Source organism: Quercus robur, chromosome 3, assembly GCF_932294415.1.
Source record: "Quercus robur chromosome 3, dhQueRobu3.1, whole genome shotgun sequence".
In the NCBI taxonomy this organism is placed as follows: domain Eukaryota; kingdom Viridiplantae; phylum Streptophyta; class Magnoliopsida; order Fagales; family Fagaceae; genus Quercus; species Quercus robur.
Window position 1 is genome coordinate 2,006,655 of NC_065536.1, and position 21,669 is coordinate 2,028,323.

General features: G+C 33.7%; 2 pseudogenes; both read left to right on the forward strand.

Annotated features, from left to right (window-relative positions):
* Nucleotides 1–694: 694 nt before the first annotated feature.
* LOC126716519 (pleiotropic drug resistance protein 3-like) lies at nucleotides 695–8,028 on the forward strand (annotated as a pseudogene).
* Nucleotides 8,029–8,130: 102 nt separating this feature from the next.
* On the forward strand, nucleotides 8,131–15,616 carry LOC126716637 (pleiotropic drug resistance protein 3-like; annotated as a pseudogene).
* The last annotated feature ends 6,053 nt before the right edge of the window (nucleotides 15,617–21,669 follow it).

Genomic DNA, 21,669 nt, shown 5'->3' on the forward strand with positions numbered 1-21,669 from the left:
TCATGCATTGATACTTTTGGCTTCTTTACCAAACAGTTGGGAAGCCATGAGAATGGCAGTGAGTAATTCTGCAGGGAAAAGTAAACTCAAATATGGTGATATTTGAGATTTGATTTTAAGTGAAGAGGTTCGCAGGAGAGATGCGAATATAGACAATGCACAAGATCAAGTTTCTATCACAGAGAACAGGATCAGAGGTAGAAGTAGAGGACCTAATGATCGAAAATTCAATGGTAGGTCACAATCACGAGATAGATCTCAATTCAAGGAAACTAGAGAATGCTTCCATTGTGGAAAAAAGGGTCACTTAAGAAGAGATTGTTGGCATTGGAATAAAGAACAAAATAAAGAAAAATATGAAAAGAATGATAGTAAGAAAAATATTACAGTTGCTGTAATTGATGAGGATGTTGTGGTGCTCTCTATTGAAGAACAAAAGTGTGAACATGTTGCTAATAATGATGTTGAGTGGGTTGTTGATTCTGCAGCCCCACACCATATTATCCCTACAAAAGGGTTGTTTACCACGTACAAAGCAGGAGACTTTGGTACAGTGAAGATGGTTAATTCCAGTTACTCAAAAATTGTGGAAATTGGTGATTTGTGCATTGAAACCAATGTTGGTAGCACTATGATGTTGAAGGATGTGTGACATGTTCTAGATTTAAGGATCAATGTGTTTTCTACACTGGCTATGGATCGAGTAGGTTATTGTAACTACCTTGGTAATGGAAGATGGAAACTTACTAAGGGGCCATTGGTTGTTGCAAGAGGACATGCATGTTGCGGTTTGTACAGGACTCATGTGAAGACTTGTAAGAAGAAGTTCAATGAGATTAAAAATTTTGAGAAGACTCCAAAGATGAGTTTTGAGATTAATGGTTTTGAAACCAAGAGGGTGAAATTCTCATTGCTTAATAGTGCTTCAGAAGAGGAAGTGACAGGTGATGAAGAATATGAAGATGCTAAGGCTACATGGGATGATGATGAAGTGAAAGATCCTAGAGGTCTTGAGCAGGGGGAGCATTATCCTCCACTAGAGATTGTTGAACCTTATGAGAAGAGGACTACTGGAAAACATCATACTGTTAGCTTCAAGAATAATTGGGCTTCTAATGAGGGGGAGCCAAGGGATTGGATTAAAGAAATCCAAGATGAGATTAATTATTTGAGAATGAAAGGGATTGACGTTGATGAAGTGTTCTCAGTGTTGATGAAGATAATGAAGAAGGTCAAGCTTGGAGTTGGCTTGACCGACACAGAATTGAATTGAAGAAATAGATTGAAAATCTCCTCCCATCGGTGGGCTGGAGGGGGATATTGTTAGGTGCACGACACCTAATGGTAGTCCAGCCCACTTAGACTTCTATTGCAAGTGGACATAAGTGAAGTAGGTTTGCATGAGAATAACTCCTACTCGTAATTAGGAGTGTCAGGCAGTGGTAGGTGCATTATATAAAGCAATATATTGTGTATATGTGGTAGATGGAGGTGTCGCATAGTGAGAAAAAAAAGGTGGGTGCCACATAGTGAAAAAAGAAAAGAAGAAACATAATTTGTGTGTGTAAGAGCAACAAAAAATAAGAGAGATTTTTGTTTTTCTTTAGCTGTGAGGCATACATAAGAATTATTGTAATTGATTTGATAATAGTGTAATTATTCAAAATTTGTTCCGTGGTTTTTCCCTTCAAGAGAAAGAGTTTTCCACAAAGAGAAACTGAATAATAATGGAAACAACACACAAAGAGAAACTGAATAATACTTTTGAATATTATTGATGTAAAGAAAGGAAATACATAACACTTTTAGGTCCATTATTCTGATTCATTTCCATTTTTGATACCTCCACTCTTCACCTCCCCCTTGCGCATGTATCTAGCCCAATATTTGAGACAATTCATGTTAGCCCATTAATCACCACAATTAAAAAGAATAAAATAGTCTCACTTCTTTTCAATGTGGGATTAAACATTTTCACAACTCGTCATCTTCCATATTCATTCCCACACTTTACATTTATATTGTAACATTTATTCATTTTAATTATTTAATATTAAAATGCCCCAACAGTGTGTGATTGCTATTTTGGATTGTTAATATTGTTGATAATATTATTTGAGACTCAACATACTAAATATTGAAACTAATAGAATATTATTATTCAAAAACTTATTTAAAGGTAGATTTTAATATTTTATATATTGAAATGATATTTTTCTACAAAATTGTCGATTTTTCATGGTTTAATTGGTTTCCTTGCAAATTCGATATTCTTTTCATACCAACCTTGAATTTTGTATGGTTTATCAATTTGAGAGTTTAATTGTTGGTTTGGTACAATTTGGATAATTATGATTTTATCAACTATGTGCCCTTAAGCATCTTTAGCAAATTCTTTAAATTTTTGTATTATTTGAAAAATGAACAATTACATTTATCTTTTACTTACTAATTCTTTCAAATACACTTTCTAACAGACTCTCTATTCTTTTTCTATCTCATTTAAATATTATTTTTATTCCATTCATTCTTTATTCTTTCTTTATATGAAATCAAAGAAGAAAGAGAAAGTATTGATAAAATATTTAGCTAGTGGAATTTTTTAATGAGAAAAAAAAAAAAAAAAAACTCCATTGCTAATCTACAGTAACCCTTCATGCTTTGAGAGATTGTTGGAGCAATGTTTTATGGTTTTACTTTATATTGTAGAGAGTATTTTGGGTTTAGCTAGATTATTGGAGATGCTCCGTTAATTTCTAGTCCGACTAAGTTATATCAAAATTTCAATTTCTTTACTTTTCCTTTAGTGTGACTTCTTCTTCTTCTTCTTCTTCTTCTCTCTCTCTCTCTCTCTCTCTCTCTCTCTCTCTCTCTCTCTCTCTCTCTCTCTCACGTGCGCACGCACACACACACAGATATACACACACACACACACACAACAATCTTCCTTTTGAATGTGAGTTATTGTGGGTTTCACCACCATTCTCTTTTTGTGGCAAGAACAAGTCTTTACTAACTACCATTTAATTTCGTATGGACTTTTTTACTTTGCACATCAATCATACACCATCTTTGAGAGCTTATGTTAGAGAGCACAAACTATGTACTAACACTCTATTTGAGAATGCCACTCATAGCGATATACCCAACACAATTTGGTATAGCATAAATATATGAAATTTTAGTAATAGATCATGTTGGGATCAAACTTGGACAAACATACGTACAATGGTTCTTTTTCCAGTGGCGGCTCCAGGAATTTTGTTTAGGGGAGTTATTAAAAAAATTTAATAAAAAAGAACTTGAATATATCGAGTTATTGACAAAAAAAAATTAATACATGAAGTTTTACAATTTTTTTTTACAAATTTTCAAATTTTGAATTGTTATATGATAGTTCATTATGAGTATCTATTGCTAATGTGGGTAGCTATGAGCCTCTAACTATTTTATTTTGTTAAGTTTATCTAACATTTTTATTTTTATGTAGTTGTTATTATCTATTTGTTATTGTTTTTATAAAAATATTTTAAGCTAAATGACTAAATTAAACACCTTAGCTTTGCATTAATTATTGACGCATACAACCACACTCATTCATGCATAAAATTATACACTATGTGTTTACTTAATCAATCAAATGCTTGGACAAGCACTAACTTTACAATTTTTTTTCTTAAGTTTTATTAACTTTATAACAAAAAGTTATTATAACATTATAATAATACACACACATGTAACAAACCATCTTTATTTCTTAATTATTAAATTATATAAATTTATATTTTACACACAAGCATCCATACACATCATAATTCACACGAATAGTATTATAACATAAAGTAATGCATACAATCAATATTAGACACACTCACACATAATATAAATTTATAAAAAAGAGTGACATTTACAATTCACAAACACTTACTTTTTACTCTTAGAGTTAGAAATACTTGTAATAAGAATATTCAAAATTTAGGTCAAGGTGTGCAAAAATATTTTTAAAAATAAATTAAAGTATTAAACTAATAAAAAAAATTTAAATATATAATTTTATTTATTTATTTATTTTTTTTTTAAAGTCAGGGGGTTCCTTTGAACCCCCTGAATATAGAGTAGCGCCCCCGTTTCCACACCTTATTGGATAATTAATTGAGTTTTGTAATAAACCATGGTAATATAGATGGAAAAAAGGGTTATTGATGTTACCAAGCTTGGAGCTCAAGAACGGCATGTCTTCATAGAGAAGCTCATCAAGCACATCGAGCATGACAACCTTCGCTTATTGAGAAAAATTAGAAACCGGATAGACAAGTAATTGAGCTTTCTACTTTCTTGTTTACTTTCTTCTAGTAAAAAATCATACATGCAAGATATGAATGTAGAATCGTTATGAATGGAATTGATGCCATAGTAAGTCATACATATATAGAGAAACAAAAACTTGCATTGCAATATGAACATTCATACTATGCAGTATTTGAACATTAATTAGTATATCAAGCTGCTATTTTTCCAAGTAAAAATCATGTGCAAGTATATACAAGAAACATGGATGTAGAACCAAATTTGAATGGAATTGATGCCATAGTAAGTCATACAAAGAGATTAGAGAAATAAAAAACTTGCATTCCAATATATGAACATTCATACTAGTATACTACTATTCATTATTGCTGCAATTAATTGCTCTTAGGATTATTTTTCATTGCTCAACGAGCTAATTAATGTGTATATTGCACTTCTTTTAATGTCTTCATTTATACTTCTGTTCTTGTATATATGAAGGATTCATTTTGTTGAAACTGAACTGTATTTGCAGAGTTGGTGTAGAATTGCCCACTGTGGAGTTGAGATACAAAAATCTGCGTGTGGAGGCAGAGTGTGAGGTGGTTCATGGCAAGCCATTAACAACTCTATGGAATTCTTTTAAAAACATGCTTTCTGTAAGTACTTTCTTTTAAAGAGTATTTACTATTTAGAGCTTGATCATATACTATTTTTTCAATGGATTCTGGACTACCTGGAGTATGAATTTGGCCAATTAGCAAAGAAAAATGGATTAGGAGTTAGGACCAATTAGCCAAAAAAAAAAATAGTGCAGATGCAAGTGAAAATGCATACAATTATGCAAATTGTCTATACTCTGATGTGGCTATCTGACATTTGACAATTTTTTATTTATTTATTTTTTTTGGGTAAGACAGTTGACAATTAATCTAATGGAGAAACCTGGATTTTCAGAATCTTTTTGAATTGAATAAACTATAATTTATTACAGATATAAAATGTTTATATTATCTACTATATATAAAAATATTATTTTTTTAATTTTTAACTTTATTTTTTCCAGTTATATATTTTATAACAAGTATTTTTTCTCTCCTTCTTTCTTAATAGGTATTCACTAAGCTACCAGGTTCGAAGTCACGACTAGCTAAGATAAGCATAATTAACGAAGTTAGTGGTATCATAAAGCCTGGAAGGTAGCTATATGCCTTTTTCTTAGTCAATTTTATGATTTAGGTTTTATAGTCTTTTATTCAATATACTGGTAGTATATACATGCGATGTACGGATTAATTAAAAATTCTATGTAAAAGATAAATTTATTTTAAAATAGTTCCAAAATTTTAGTGAGTCACTTGACATTTTAAAATAGAGTTTCATCTAGATTAAATTATCGAAATACAAACATATATTAAGCTACTTGATATAAGGATGATATTTAATGTAAATTGTATTATATTAAAATAAAATATTATGATAAATTATCAAAATAATTGAAAAAAATTTTAAATTTTATTGAAATTTAGCTAATAAAGTTTAGCTGAAATAAACTATAGTTGGATTAGAATTTTAACTTTCTTGAAACTTAACTAGTAAGGTTTTTTTTTTATTTTTTTTTTATCTAAAAAAAAAAAAAAAAACCCAGACCTTATACCTAATAAATTAATAGCCATATTGAAAAAGGAATTTATAAAGCATATGATATGGCTATCTTCTGTTACCTTACATACATTTTTGTCTTCCTTGTAAACTTTAAACTAGAAAGTAGGGCTATAAATGAGCAGAGCCCAAGCAAAAAAAAAAAAAAAAAAGGTTAATGAATAGGCTCGTGACCAATAGGGCTTAATAAAAAACAAGTCATGCCTAGGCTCGTTTATGGGCTTATTAATAAGTTTTATATGGGCTTGAAAAATAGACTCATATCATAGTAAGTTTTTTCATTCATTGGGAGTCGAGAGAACACTCTTCCAAATCAAATAGGCCTGAGAATATGCTTAAAACGGGTGTGATAATGTATTTGTGTAGGATCTTAAGCTCATGAGCTTTATATTGAGCTCGAGATTGGCTTGAATAATGAATTAAGTTGAACAAGCTGAGATTAAGCTTTTAGACATTTTGCCAAGCTCGAGTTCAAACATTGTTTGTAGGCTTGGTTTGACCTTGAACCAAGTTTGAACATTTTACTTTTGTTGATGAGCTGAGTTTGAACACTTAATACTTGACAATGTTTGGTTTATTCAAGCTAAACCCTTTTTTAATCTGCTAAAATATATTTTCGAGGGACTTGCAAATTGAAACTTTTTCGGGGAAAAAAAATCAAAATTAAACCAAAATTTTTAGAACAAAATTATATTTCAGCCTTTTCAGTTGTCATTGTAGTCCCTTGAACTTGGATATATCATTTCTCGTTAGTATTCATTCCCTTTTTTTCCCCTCTGAACCAATTGTCTTTGAGCTTTCATCTTGCTGCTAATTGCTATCTCAAACTTATCATGGATGCAGTCATGTTTTGTACTATCATTTCTTGTACATGTCACCCTGTTCATCTTAGCTGCACTTCAAGTTGATTTTTTCTTGAATACTCTTTAACATACATAATAAACATAATCATCAATTGAAAAGGAAAAAATACTGAAAGATTTTTGGTTAAGGAAATTGCAACAGTTAAAGTTCAAAGGATCTCTTTTACTGGATAAAAAAAAGTTAAATATGTATTTACTGTTTCTGTGGTGCATATCAGCACATGGATGAATAGAATTATAGATATACTTAAATTTAGGTTCATCACTTTGTTGGCTTGTCCATACATCTTCGAAATGGTATTTATTTTAATGATAAAATTGGATATTTTCATTGCAAAACTTTCACTTGGGAAGGTTATAATACTTTGATATTTGTAATCTTCTTTGATATACTACCCTCATAATTTATGATGCTTTGGACTGGGAATATTATCCCTTCAATTTGCACTTTGTTGTATAAAACAACAAGAACAATAACAACTACAATAGAGTCCCAAAACTTTGTGGTCGGCTATGAATCTTCCAGACACTAATCTGGGCGGGGAATTTGTAATCTTTTCTGTCATTCTATCTTATCTAAAATCATACTCTATTGCCTCCTCAATTGACACGTTCTCGTTCATAAAAAGCCATATGGGGATTTTTTTTTTCATAGAAATAAAGAAGTTGAAAGAAGTGTATTTAATGGTTTTACCTTTCTTGTAGGATAACTCTACTGCTTGGTCCCCCGGGTTGTGGGAAGACCTCCCTTTTGAAGGCTCTGTCAGGAACTCTAAACCAATCTCTCAAGGTTTCACACTTTCACAATACTGAAAATGACTATATAAACCATCAGAATGAAGATATAAAAATCAAGAGAATCTCAAAACTAAACCTATCTACATTCTGGAAACTTAAAATTTTAAAATTGAAATATGCTTATCCCCTTGCCTTAAAATTAAATATGCGCATAAAAATGAATAGAGTTTTTGAGTTATTAACTTTTTCAATGGGATGTACTTTAGTCTGTTCGCAAGTGCTGTATTATTTATCTATTTAATTTTTTCCAATAGATTACTGGGGAGATTACTTATAATGGATACAAGCTAGAAGAGTTTGTCCCTCAAAAGACTTCAGCTTATATTAGTCAAAATGACAAGCACATTTCAGATATGACTGTCAGGGAAATACTGGATTTTTCAGCGCATTGTCAGGGTGTTGGAAGCTGAGCAGGCAAGCATTCCTTAGTGTTCACATTATAGATGATTTAGTTATGATGTCCCTTCACTGCACAACAGTGACAATAATAACAGCACCATTTGTTGTTGGCCTAATGAAGATATTATGGTGGAGGTCAGTAAAAGGGAGAAGGGAGCTGGAATTATTCCTGATCCAGACATAGACACTTACATGAAGGTACCTATTGCATCTCCAGTCTTCTTTTCCTTCATGTTTGTGTAGTCATATGTACTTAGCATGGCTGAGTTTTTGTTCTCTATATGTATTACAAGGGGAAGCCAACTGATTTTGCTACATGAAAAATCAACATCAAAGGTTAACTTGCTTATCCTAGTTTTTAACAACAAACTTGGAAACAAATCCCATAAAACTACGTGAGAAACCGTTTTTGCTAAATTGATGGAAAACTTCAGATAATGCGAAAAATGATTGATCAAATCTTGAACGTTCTCTGCTAGACATGGAAACAATCATATTATTAGCAAAAGACATTGAAATTTGTAGGATTCTGATGGTGCTAATGTTATATTGCTTGTGGAATGACAAAAATATAATGTCAATTTAGTTTCCTTTTAAATTTAGATTCTTACTTCATAATGTTATGAGTATTTCGCATCTGATCAATGTGATTCTATTATGATTTTCATTTTGGATTTTAAATCAAACTATAAATAAGAATCAACAGGCCTATTTTTTTGTTGTTGCTAATTTAAAATTTTCACTCAATGTATTTAAATGTTTTCATTAGAATATGTTCTATAGCAGCATGGGTTACATGTGTGCATTATCATGCAAGTTGATATAAATTAATGTACAGAAGAGTATATTTAGTATATTTATTGATTGATATCAAAAAGCATACTTGTATACTATAATTCTTATGCCAGTCTATTTAATACTTCACAACACAGTCATGTTGATATTATTTTGTTCCTGCCTCTTAATGGTATTCATGAGATTAGATGTTGTAATATTGATTATGCTACTTGTTCTGACAGGCAATTTCAGCCAAAGGACTAAAAGGAAACCTTCAAACAGACTACATACTAAAGGTCATTCTTTTTTATCAGAGCTGAAAGTAAACATGTACCCTGTAATTGATACTTGCCTTACCAGTTTATATATGTTGCTGCCGTGGCTTCTCAGATCCTTGGACTTGATATCTGTGCCGACACTCTAGTTGGAGATGCCATGAGAAGAGGTATCTCCGGTGGTCAGAAAAAGAGATTGACAACAGGTAATTTTAGAAGACTGATAGCTGTTCTGCTATCTAGTAGTTTTAGTTATAGAGAGAACTAAACCCAGTTTCCGATAGGAATTTTGACCTCAGGAATCAAATTAAATTTTGGCAGGGGAGATGATTGTAGGACCTACAAAAGCCTTGTTTATGGATGAAATAACAAATGGATTAGACAGTTCCACTGCATTTCAAATTGTTACATGTCTTCAGCAGCTGGTGCATATCACAGATGCTACTGTACTAGTTTCACTTCTTCAACCAGCACCAGAAACCTTTGATATTTTTGATGCCCTTATTTTAATGTCGGAAGGGAAGATTGTGTATCATGGTCCACGTGATCATGTTCTAAATTTTTTTGAGGATTGTGGTTTTAGGTGTCCTGAGAGGAAAGGGGTTGCTAAGTTTGTCCAAGAGGCAAGTGAATGGAAGCCTATACTCGTCTTTTTCTTAAAAAAATTGTTTGTTTGAAAGAACTACTTCATCCTATCTTTATGCAGGTTATCTCTAGGAAAGATCAAGCACAGTACTGGTATCAAATGGAAGTACCCTACAGTTATGTTTCAGTTGATATGTTCTCTAGGAAGTTCAAGGAATCTCCTTATGGAAAGAAGCTAGATGAAGAGCTTTCAGAGACATATGATAAATCCCAAAGCCATAAAGATGCTCTTTCCTTTAGTGTGTATTCTCTTTCTAAATGGGAACTATTTAGAATATGTGCTTCAAGGGAGTATCTTCTCATGAAAAGGAATTCTTTCATCTATATATTCAAAACAACTCAGGTGAAGATTCATACTTTTGCGTTTGTTTCTCATTCCCTTTTTTCTTTTGGACAGCCACCCGGGTGGAGGAAAACCTATTAATCTGAAAATATGTTTTCCTTTTCTTTTCTATCTGCAGCTTGTCATCACTGCATGTATCATGATGACTGTATTTTTACAGACCCGGATGGATATTGATATTCTTCATGCAAATTACTATATGGGTTCCCTGTTTTATGCTCTTATCATCCTTCTTGTTGATGGAATTCCAGAGTTGTCCATGACTATTCAAAGGCTTGAAGTCTTCTACAAACAAAAAACATTTTGTTTTTACCCAGCTTGGGCATATGCAATTCCATCAAGTATTTTAAAGGTTCCTATTTCATTTGTGGAATCTCTAGTTTGGACATGTCTTACTTATTATGTTACTGGATATAGCCCTGAAGCCGAAAGGTGAGGTTGACATGAAAATATGTAGATTTATTATTGCATTTCCCCCTATTTTGGTTCATCAACTAGAAATTGCATATCCAAAGCTTCTCAAGTGCTATAACCTCAAAAAAGCATTTATACTAGTACTTTCTTTTGCTCAAGAAGTCTCATTTTTTGTAGTTATGAATCTCTGATCGTTTTCTGTGTGCTCAGGTTCTTCCGTCAGTTCATTCTTCTTTTTGCAGTGCATTTATCTTCATTATCCATGTTCCGTTTCCTGGCATCAGTCTTCCAGACCAATAATGCTTCCATGACAGCTGGTAGTTTTGCAATATTAATATTGTTAGTATTCTCTGGCTTCATTATAACTCAATGTAAGGTTATCTTACCTCTTCTCCAATCTCATTCTAATATAATCAATTAAAAGGATGAGCTGAGCTGCGCATCTGGTTGCAGCTTCTATGCCTGTTTGGTTGAAGTGGGGTTTCTGGGTTTCACTTATCACATATGGAGAAATGGGCCTTTCTTTAAATGAATTTCTTGCCCCACGATGGCAAAAGGTGAGTCTCTCATTACATAACAAATAATCCTTTTTCTATTTTTAGCTAATACCGCAACTTATGAGCAAGGGGCAGACCTACTAGTTGTATGGCTCCTCCAAAGAGATCGGCGTTGAAAGACAGTCATCTCTGATCAATATGTTATTTCTTGAATACCAATATTCTTACTTAATAGTGAATCTTAGCTGATGTTCTAATGTCTTAGCTGGCTTCAAACACTAAGCACTAAGTAATGCACAATCTAATTACAATTAAACATTGTATACAATAAATTGTCTGCTTATACATGCTGCTAAACAACTAATTTGGCTGTAGGACATGTGCATTAATACTCCTCGTATAAACCTGTCAATAGCTTGCCGTTTCTGTAATTAAATTTTTCATTAGCATCAAGAGTATATATATGGTCTTATTGGCTAAGTTTGTTTTCCTTTCTTGTCTGTAGATGTTATCCACAAACACCACCATAGGGCAAGAAATACTTGAAAGCCGTGGACTGAACTTTGATGGATATCTTTATTGGATATCACTCAGTGCCCTATTTGGATTTATAATTGTTTTTAACATTGGATATGTCCTGGCCTTAACTTTCTTGAAGTGTAAGTTTGTGTTCTTGATTGTTATTATATTTTAACTTAAACAGCAATGCAGCAATAGCTAGATTTTGATTCATCATCGTTTAATAAACAGCTCCTGGATCGTCTCGTGCTGTTATCTCGCATGAAAAGCTCTCCCAAATACAGGGAAGTGAAGATTCACGTGATGGTTCCTGTCTAGAAAAAAAGTCTGGAAATTCTCCTGCACAGAATAGTATAGAACCAAATAAAGGTTTTATCAATTTTATTGTTTTTCTGCTTATTCTTCAGATCATTACTGTAAACATATATTTCTCCAACATTTGAACGAGTGTCTTGTCTCAATTAACGGGTAGAATGGTATTACCATTTACACCCTTAACGGTAGTGTTTCAAGATGTGCAATACTATGTTGACATCCCCTTGGTAATTACATTTAATTCATATAAGGTTATGGTTGCTGCTGAATTGATAGCTGTTTACATTACATCATATTAATTCCTGTCATTGTTTTTCCTTTTTGGCTTCTAGGAAATGAGAGAAAAGGGATTCACCAATAAAAAACTCCAAATTCTTTCTGATATTATGGGTGCATTGAAGCCTGGTGTTCTTACAGCATTGATGGGTGTCAGTGGAGCTGGGAAAACAACTCTTCTGGATGTCTTAGCCGGAAGAAAGACCAGTGGCTATATTGAAGGGCACATAAAAATTGGAGGGTATCCCATGGTTCAAGAGTCGTTTGCTAGGGTGTCGGGTTATTGTGAACAAACAGACATACATTCTCCTTAAATCACAGTTGTAGAATCGGTGATATTTTCTGCTTGGCTACGACTGTCTCCTCAGATAGACTCAAAAACTAAAGCTGTAAGTTCTCTATGTACTGACATGAATCAAAGGTTTGGTTTTATATTCATCATTGAGATAATATTTTGTGAAAGCTACTGTGACATGTCATGCAGGAATTTGTGAATGAAGTCTTGGAGACCATTGAGCTTGATGGAATAAAGGATGCCTTAGTAGGCGTACCTGGCATTAATGGTCTATCAAATGAGCAGTGCAAGAGGCTTACAATAGCTGTGGAGCTTGTTTCTAACCCGTCTATTATCTTCATGGATGAACCAACAACGGGTTTGGATGCAAGAGCAGCTGCAATTGTTATGCTTGCTGTGAAGAATGTAGCTGATACAGGAAGAACAATTGTTTGTACCATCCACCAACCAAGTATTGACATATTTGAAGCATTTGATGAGGTAATTTTTTTTTTAAGAATTTAAAATTGTAAGGGTAAGTAAAATTGTAAAACCAAGAAGCCGTTACATTTTCCTTGGAGTTTTATTAATCTCAGAAATACATGCATTTGTACTGAGGAAATAAATAAAGGCCTAGAGGTTTTTTAGATTTGACTGAAATGAAGAAAATATTGTACTCTTGAGGAGAAGCAACCAGATTATAAATTTGTGAGATGCATTCCAGCCTACTACCCAAAAAGAGTATATGAGACCCTAGTGTTGGATAATAAGCAACAATTTTCTTGTTATTTAGAATAGTTACTTATCTCATGCCTTTCTTGCCAATGCAACTAATTCTTCTAAAAAGTGGAGGACATGTAATATTCTCGGGATCATTAGGACAACATTCAGCTTGTGTTATAGAATATTTTGAGGTCAGTTTGATGTAGCAACGCATTTTATCTATTGCTTTTTTCCCCCTACTTTCATTTTCTTTTAGTAATACTGTTTACTTTGAGTAATTAATTTTATTGATCTTCTTGTTACTGAACTTTTACTTTGACAGAGTATCCATGGATGTTAGAAGTCACTTCTATATCCACAGAAGCAGAACTTGGTGCAGATTTTGCCCAGAAGTACAGGGATTCTGCTTTATACAGGTGAGTTGCTGAGTTCAGCTACAATTGCCATTGGTTTTGTTGCTGTATAATGTGAAATAATGTCTCTACTAGGTAACTTTGATACCATGGAATTTCTGCCATGGCTTCTTCCTGACGTAAAGATAATTAAATCAAAAACCATTTGCTTTTCTTCCTTTTTGAAATGCTGGGGGAATGGCCTTGTGTTTTGTTTGTCCTTCCTTATAGTGTTATAAGGTATCAAGGTTGTGCTAGTCTCTCTTAAGAACATCTATTTTGTGGAACAAAATATTGTCCTCAAGATGAATGATCTTCATATGACCTGCATTGGCATTTTAAAATTTGATGTGATTTCTAATATTATCCCATTTGCAGGAAAAACATGGAGCTTGTAAGGCAGTTGAGTAGTCCACCTTCTGGGTCAACAGATTTGTATTTTCCTGCACGCTTTTCACAAAATGGTTGGGGACAATTAAAATCTTGCCTATGGAAACAGCATTTGGCTTATTGGAGGAGTCCTGCATACAACCTTATGCGTATCATGCATACGCTCATAACAACTTTAATTTTTGGGGTGCTTTATTGGATCGATGGAAAAAAATTGTAAGTTTTAATGTCTAAGATTTCTACTACCTTTACAGAATGTTTATTACATTTTAAAAGTTTCTAGTCCTACCTACTGGATACCTTGGCAAAATTGAGCTTGCGCATTGTAAGTGACAGTAGAACCAGAATTTCTTTTATGAAGTGTTTGTCTAAAAAGCGTGATTCTTACAGTTATAGATTTTTCTTTGCTTAAGATTGTGCATCTGTAAGATATACAATTTTCTGTGTGATGTTGTAGTTATGCAAATATCTAATTTTGATTCTTATTTTATCCATTAGGAATAACCAGCAGAATTTGCTCAATATATTTGGTTCCATGTATGTTGCCGTGCTCTTCTTGGGCATAAATAACTGCTCAACAGTTCTACCATATGTTGCAACAGAGCGAACTATTATGTATCGAGAAATATTTGCAGGGATGTACTCTTCATGGGCTTATTCACTTGCACAGGTATAATTTTCTTTGGAACTAATTGAATTTATCGTTGGCTGCTTTTAGGGCATTATGAGTAATCTCAAACGTTGTAAATTTGATGTACTTTGGATTCTTGCTAGATCTTCGAGAAAGATAGCATGAGAAATTTATCTCATCTTTTCCAACTGCTTTTACATGTTTACTTGTGCTAGCTTGATCCAAAAAGGGAAGAGAGTGAAAGAGAGGCGGAGTTAATATCTTGATATGAACCTCTTTCTTTCTTCTTCTTCTCTTATTTATTTTTAATTTTAGTTATATTCAATGCTTATTAGTTGTGGATACTAATTTTGTAGGTGATAGTGGAGGTTCCTTATCTCTTCATCGAAACTGCTATTTTTGTGACGATCAGCTATCCAATGATTGGATATTATGGGTCTGCTTATAAGGTTTTTTGGTACTTCTATACAATTTTTTGTTCCTTGCTCTACTTCAACTATTTGGGGATGCTACTTGTGTCATTGACGCCAAACTTCATGGTAGCTGCAATTTTGTCCTCAGCCTTCTACACAACATTCAACCTCTTTGCTGGTTTTTTGATTCCTAAACCGGTAAGTTAATGCTACAAAACTCCTCTCTATTGTGGCCACAGAGTAGGTATGGGCGCTAAGATTTAAAAAGCAAATATAGTAGAACTGATCATATTGTTCTACTCTTGCAGCAAATTCCAAAGTGGTGGATCTGGATGTATTATCTGACCCCTACATCTTGGTCACTCAATGGTATGCTTACATCACAATATGGAGATATAAATAAAAAGATTGTGGTATTTGGAGAAACCAAAACAGTTGTTGCATTCTTAGAAGATTATTTTGGGTTTCACCATGTCCAGTTAGCTATTGTGGCGGTTGTTCTCATTGCCTTCCCCATTGCTTTTGCATCCTTGTTTTCATACTTTATCGGACAGTTAAAATTCCAACGTAGGTAGAGGATGAAGATGTTGTCCGTTGCTTGCAAGCCCTTTAGTTTGCAAGTAATTGTTGATTCAATGTAGTAAGAACTGTCGCATATTTATCAAGTAACGTATTGCTTCAGTGTAATAAGAACTACTCTAAACTTATCAAGTAAAAAAATTATGTGTACAATATTTACATTTTAGATAACACAAATTGTTAACATTAGAAATTCAAATTACAACATTCATTGTCTATAAACTACCTTGCTAAGATATTGTGTTGTATGTAACTCTATACATTCTAACTTCGAAAGGCATATTCACAAACACACTATATATTTGGGATTTGTTGCATGACAGATCTAGTTTTATAATGGACATGTTGTAAATTGTAGGTGAAGTTCCCATCTCATCATCGAAACTGTTATATTTGTGACTGTCATATATCCAATTATTTGATATCATGGGTCAGCTTATTAGATTTGCTGATACTTCTATGCTAGACTTTGTTCCTAGCTGTACTACATTATTTGGGAATGCTACTTGTTTCATTCACACCAAACTTTATGGTAGTTGCAATTTTGTCCTCAGCCTACTACACGATATTCAACTGTTTTACTAGTTTTTAGTTTTTGATTTCAGAACTGATAAGCTAAGGTTGCAAAACTGTCTCTAGTGAGGCCATAGTTAGGCCTGTCCAAGACCACCCGGTAACCTGACCCACTCGAAATTCCAACTGACTCGATCTAGAAACCGCCCGATCCGACTCCAATGACGGGTCGGCGACTGTTTCTGAGGTACCCAACTCGATTCCAGCAGGTCAGTTGGCGAGTCCTTGCATTTAAACCCGATTTCAATCAACCCGACCGATTCTACCACCAAAAACGCCACCAATCTCCACCTCCTAGACATTTTCTTAGTTGATTCTTGCCAGATCCGACAAGATCTCGATGAGATCTGGCGTGATCTCATCGAGATCCTGTGAGATCTCTTTGAGATCTGCCTAGATTCGGCAAGATCTTACCATAAAAGGCTAGTTTTGAGTCAAATTCATCAGATTTTGGCTAGATCTGCCCCATTTTCGGCTAGATTCGACCAAATCCAACCCTGACTGAGACTGACCACCTTCCGGCGAAGAACTATCCGATCCGACCTGAGTCTTCGACCGGTCAACGTCGGGTCTGAAAATTTTTAACCTGGCTTGATCGGGTCGGTCGCAGGTTGGGCACAAACCCGACCTAGATCGACCTGTGGTCACCCCTAGCCATAGTGTATTTGTGAATGTGAAAACTTATGAATATATAGTTGAACTTGATTATATATTGTACCACTCTTGCAACAAATTCCAAAATGGTGGATATAATTGTATAGTTTGACCCTTACATATTGGATGTTGAATGATTTGTTTACATCGCAATATGGAGCCATAAATAAGGACATTGTGGTATTGGAGTATTTTAAACAATAAACTAGTAAATTTAATGAAAAGACATGGAAGTTTTATGCAGTAAATGAGGAGTTAGTGTTTTAGTCAAATTTTGAATCCCTAGTGTGGAGATTTATCAAGTCTAAGTGTAATTTTTCTTTTAATTGTATTCACTAACATTTGGCATTTGAAAAACCTAAAGCTATTGTTGCAAGATCTGTTGTCGCTGATGTTCTGAGTTTTCAGGTCCATTTTATGTGCTTTGGGTTCTTCATAGATCATTGAGAGCTATAACATGAATATGCTGATTTTATGTAGCTTATTGGAAATTAAGGGTTAGCTTATATGGTTTTCTAGTATTTCTATGCAACATTTTCTCTACTTCAATTATCTGGCAATGCCACTTGGTTCATTGATACCAAACTTCATGGTAACCGCAATTTCGTGCATGACCTTTTGCAAGTAATTTGTTGATTGATGTACTAATCAATGATGATAGGAAAATTTGTTGCGTTTTGTAAGATTGGTTGTAATTGATCAAGTTATCATGCAAGCAATCAATCTCAAAATACACACCAAATTTTACGTGGAAAACCCTCTAATGTAGAGGGAAAAACCACGGGACAAACCCGATCAATCCACTATAAGGAAAATAGAGATTACAGTACTTAAGTTTATGCTTACAACTTTGAATACACAACAAATTTGGAAAATACAAGAATATTAATTCTCTAGGAAAAAAATATAATCTCACCACAAAACCTGAGAACTTGGACAAGCACCTACCTCGCCTTTCATGTTTCACCATGTGATGTGATATGCAAGCTCTAATGCCACTATGAAATGGTGAAGGAGTTTCTTTCGTAGGTATTTCTCAAAAGTGCATCCATGAGTTAAAATTTGCTCAAGTACAAAATATGATTCGCCACATACTAGAATTTGAGTTCTAGTTTAAATCTGACCAAAAGAAAATTTTAACATGAGGGTTTGACATGCACAAAAAACAGTATGGAAAAGCATGTTATGATAGAAGGTTAATAAAAATATGATGATTTAGCTTACACTAAAAGAGCACAAAAAAATACAAATAAATTGGCCAATTATCTCGTCAAATAGGATCACTTGATAATGATTTTTTGAGAAATTTATAACTAAATTTCTATTCACTAGGTATGAGAGTTATCATAACATGAATAAAATGTGCAAGATTCACCAAAGAGATAAGGGGAGATAGTTGAGTTGAGCAGGAAGGAAGAATCTGAATTTCGAAGGGTTGAATATGCAGCATCAGATGCATGTTGATATCTGTCTTAAGAGTTAGCCATGATAGTTTCAAGTTATTCTGTTGCTCAAGGTCCCATGAGAGTACCTTGAAGCCAATGTTGACAAGGAGGCTATCAATCCCTGGAAGAGGTATACAGACCAAGATCTAGGGGAATAGACATTTGCTTATTCTTCAGTCATAAAGGATTTTGAAGATAGATATGATATTTATGAAAGTTTGTGTAGAAAGAATTTGTTCAGAAAGGTATAATATATTGGTGCATGTCAAATTTACAACTCCCTATGTAAATTCCCAATTACAAAAACTACTAAGATGCTAAAGGTGAGATGCAATCAAGTACTAAAGTCTCCTACTCTGCCTAACTGTGAAGCAGAAGTTGAAGTATGACCCCTCTCAAAAACAGAGGATAGTCTTCGAGCAAAATCGATATGGAAAATGTCCTAGGGCTGCAATGCATGTCGGAAATGGAAAAAAGCTTTAAAAATGCATTCCATATCCAAATATCCCAGAGCTGCTAGGTATGTCGGAAATGGAAAATCCAAGTATTTTAGTACAAATACCAACAAGTTGTGCAGATTACCCACTAATGAACATTGAAAAGCCTAATTTCCACAAGAATAAGAAGAACAATAACAAAATATATACCCTAAAAGGGGGATCCGGGCGGATTTCTTGGCTTTTCTTGAAATTGATTACTTGTACTGAGTAAACTCACACCAGCAATGATTGTGAAGAGGCCAACATCTTTCAACCAGCAACATTCATGTTGGAACTAGAAAACAGCAACCTGAATATGCACTGCACAGGATCAGAAAATAATGTTAAACAAATGGTACCACATCAGCAGCTTCAAAACAAGCATTTCACCAGCAGGAAATTAACTAACAACAGAAAAATGATCATGCCACTATTTTGATTATCAATTCTATGCAAATTATAATGAATCTTTTGAACTGTTTTAGAATCAAATCCATGGACAGTGGACCAAAAATAGAACTTGAATTGTACCAGTGGAAAACATAAATCGGTATTCACTAGGCCACAAGACACTACTGATGCAAACCTTCCACGTAAGCCTGATGATAAGGAAAAAATAAAGTACATGAGGCCACAATGGACAATATTGGCTGCAGCAGACCAACATTCTCCATGCTTAGAACTTTAAAACACTGGCTGGCTACTAGCTTAGCAAGCTTCATCTTTGATCTGATCCATGAATGACAACCAAATCCACAAATTAATGTAGAGAATGATATAAGAAAGTAAGAGTTGCAAGCCAGAAAGAGCAATAATTGAAGGAAGAAATTGAGAATTGGTCATTGGCAATAGTACTATGTAAAAAGGGAAAACTTAGGAAAACTTACTTCCTTTGGCAGTTCAAAATCCATGCTTGCATCCCTGAGTGCTTGCTGAACATATATTCTCCGCCCTCCTAGGTCTCTTGTAAAGTGACTAACTTTTTCCTAGTGGCAGGGATTTAGGGCTTTTTCAGGGTAACAAACATCATTAGAAGCAAGAACTTTGCAAAGAAAGCATACTTTTTTAAATGATTAGAACTATAATACTTTTAATCACAATGAACAACAATGTTTGCTATCGATTTGTAATAGCAAAAATTGAAAGCCAAATTCTATTTGCACTCAATTTTATTCTTTATTTGCTCCAACTCAAATTAATTGCTTAGAAAGGAATCAATATGAGATTACAGCCCAGCTTTGAGGAACTTTCTTTTCGATAGTTACAAAATATATCAAGGGAAGATGAAGTGCTTCTGAAGTCTAAATAGACAAATGCTAAGCAACTAACAATATTCAAATCAGAAACTTTGCATTGATGAAACTAAGAAAATATTTTGTTAATGCAATGTCTTCATTTTAGTTTTTAGCCATAGGCCCAAATAAATCAGACTTGTGTCTAATATATTTACTCGATTCCATGTGTCTAATACTTAAATATTCAAATTGCATGCGTATTTTGAATTATAGTTCTAACGATAGGTGGAAAAGTAAAGGAAATCATGGATACAATGTGGTAGTGCATTTTGATTGGAAACTCGACTACTAATTAAGAAATAAAAACAGATGGAATTGAGTACATATATTTATCTAGTGTTTTGTGATTTTCAATATCTTCAAGGAAATAAACAAAATGGCAGAAGAAACTCCTTGAGTGAGACAGATGGAAATAAAAAGGAACAGAAGTCACAACAAACCAATAAAAAAATTGATTCACTACCAAGAATGTTGTCCTGTGATTGGTACTTTATCCTAAGTATTTGTAATAAACTAATATCGTCATATCTACTGGTGGTTCCTTCCCCCACTTTGCACTCTTCCATGCTATGAAACACCTCTACCTCTGAGACAAAGAAAAAGCACAAAATATTGGCATAAGAACTTGATAAATAGCAAATGACCCATTAACCTCAAGACTAGATAAATGAAAGAAGGATTGAGCTATGGGGGCATCCCTCTTTTCTCTTTAACCAGTTGAATGAAAAAAAGGATTCAAGCATTCAAAATTATAGATTTTCAGATGTGATAACGGGGCTTTTGCACCATATTTTTCATAAGTAGTGGGGCTTTTGTATGATGTTAAGATTGAATGAGACCAAATGAGAACAGAAGATTTTGCATGACGTTCTGATTGAATGAGACCAAAAAATTCCCTGGCCCTTAAGGGTTGGATATAAAAAGCAAATGCAAAAGCATCTAAAGAAGAATATAGAGAAGAATTTAAAGTTACCTATAGGTGAATCAGAATTGAACTGCCCAGGGTGAACAATAGTAATATGGCTTGCCTGGCTTCTTCCTTTTTCCTTGCACATATTGGTGAGTAATTCAGGCATATCCATTTTTGAATGTCACTTCCAAATTGGGCAACTACCAATGGTGAAAAGAAAAGCAAGCATTTCTCATCTCTTTCCCTCCACTCCTGGTGGTAACATCCCACACTTCCCCCTCTTCCATGATACGAAATCATTAAGACGAGTAATCCGTTTGCCTTTGTATTCATCATTGCCTAAATGTATAACGCTAAACCATGAAAATTAGTAAACTAATTTCAAACCCTAAAACATGAGGCTGGAAATTACATGAGCTGAAAAATGGTCAATTACCTAGCTCACCATTCATCAGCCACTGTATAATATGGATTACACATGGTATGTTCCATGATGCATTTCCTTGCTTCCATTATGAAATGATAGAGGACATGCTTCTGTGGCCATTTCTCAAATGTGCATCCACATTTGAAAAATTGATTCATCACAAGACATACTTCCTAGATATTAAAATCAGATGTTTGGTTCAAATGAGGCCAAAAGAGAATCAATTATTTAAAATGAGGTATTATGGATGGAGAAAATGATAAGGAAAACCAGACAGATGATCATGAAGAAAATATCAAGATATACCTTGGCTTTGTTAATTGATATTTTGTTATAATAAAAGAACAAGAAGAAGAAGTTACCCATGACTAGAACAGACTGAATCAAGTCAAGAATGGAATTTGCCAACACACA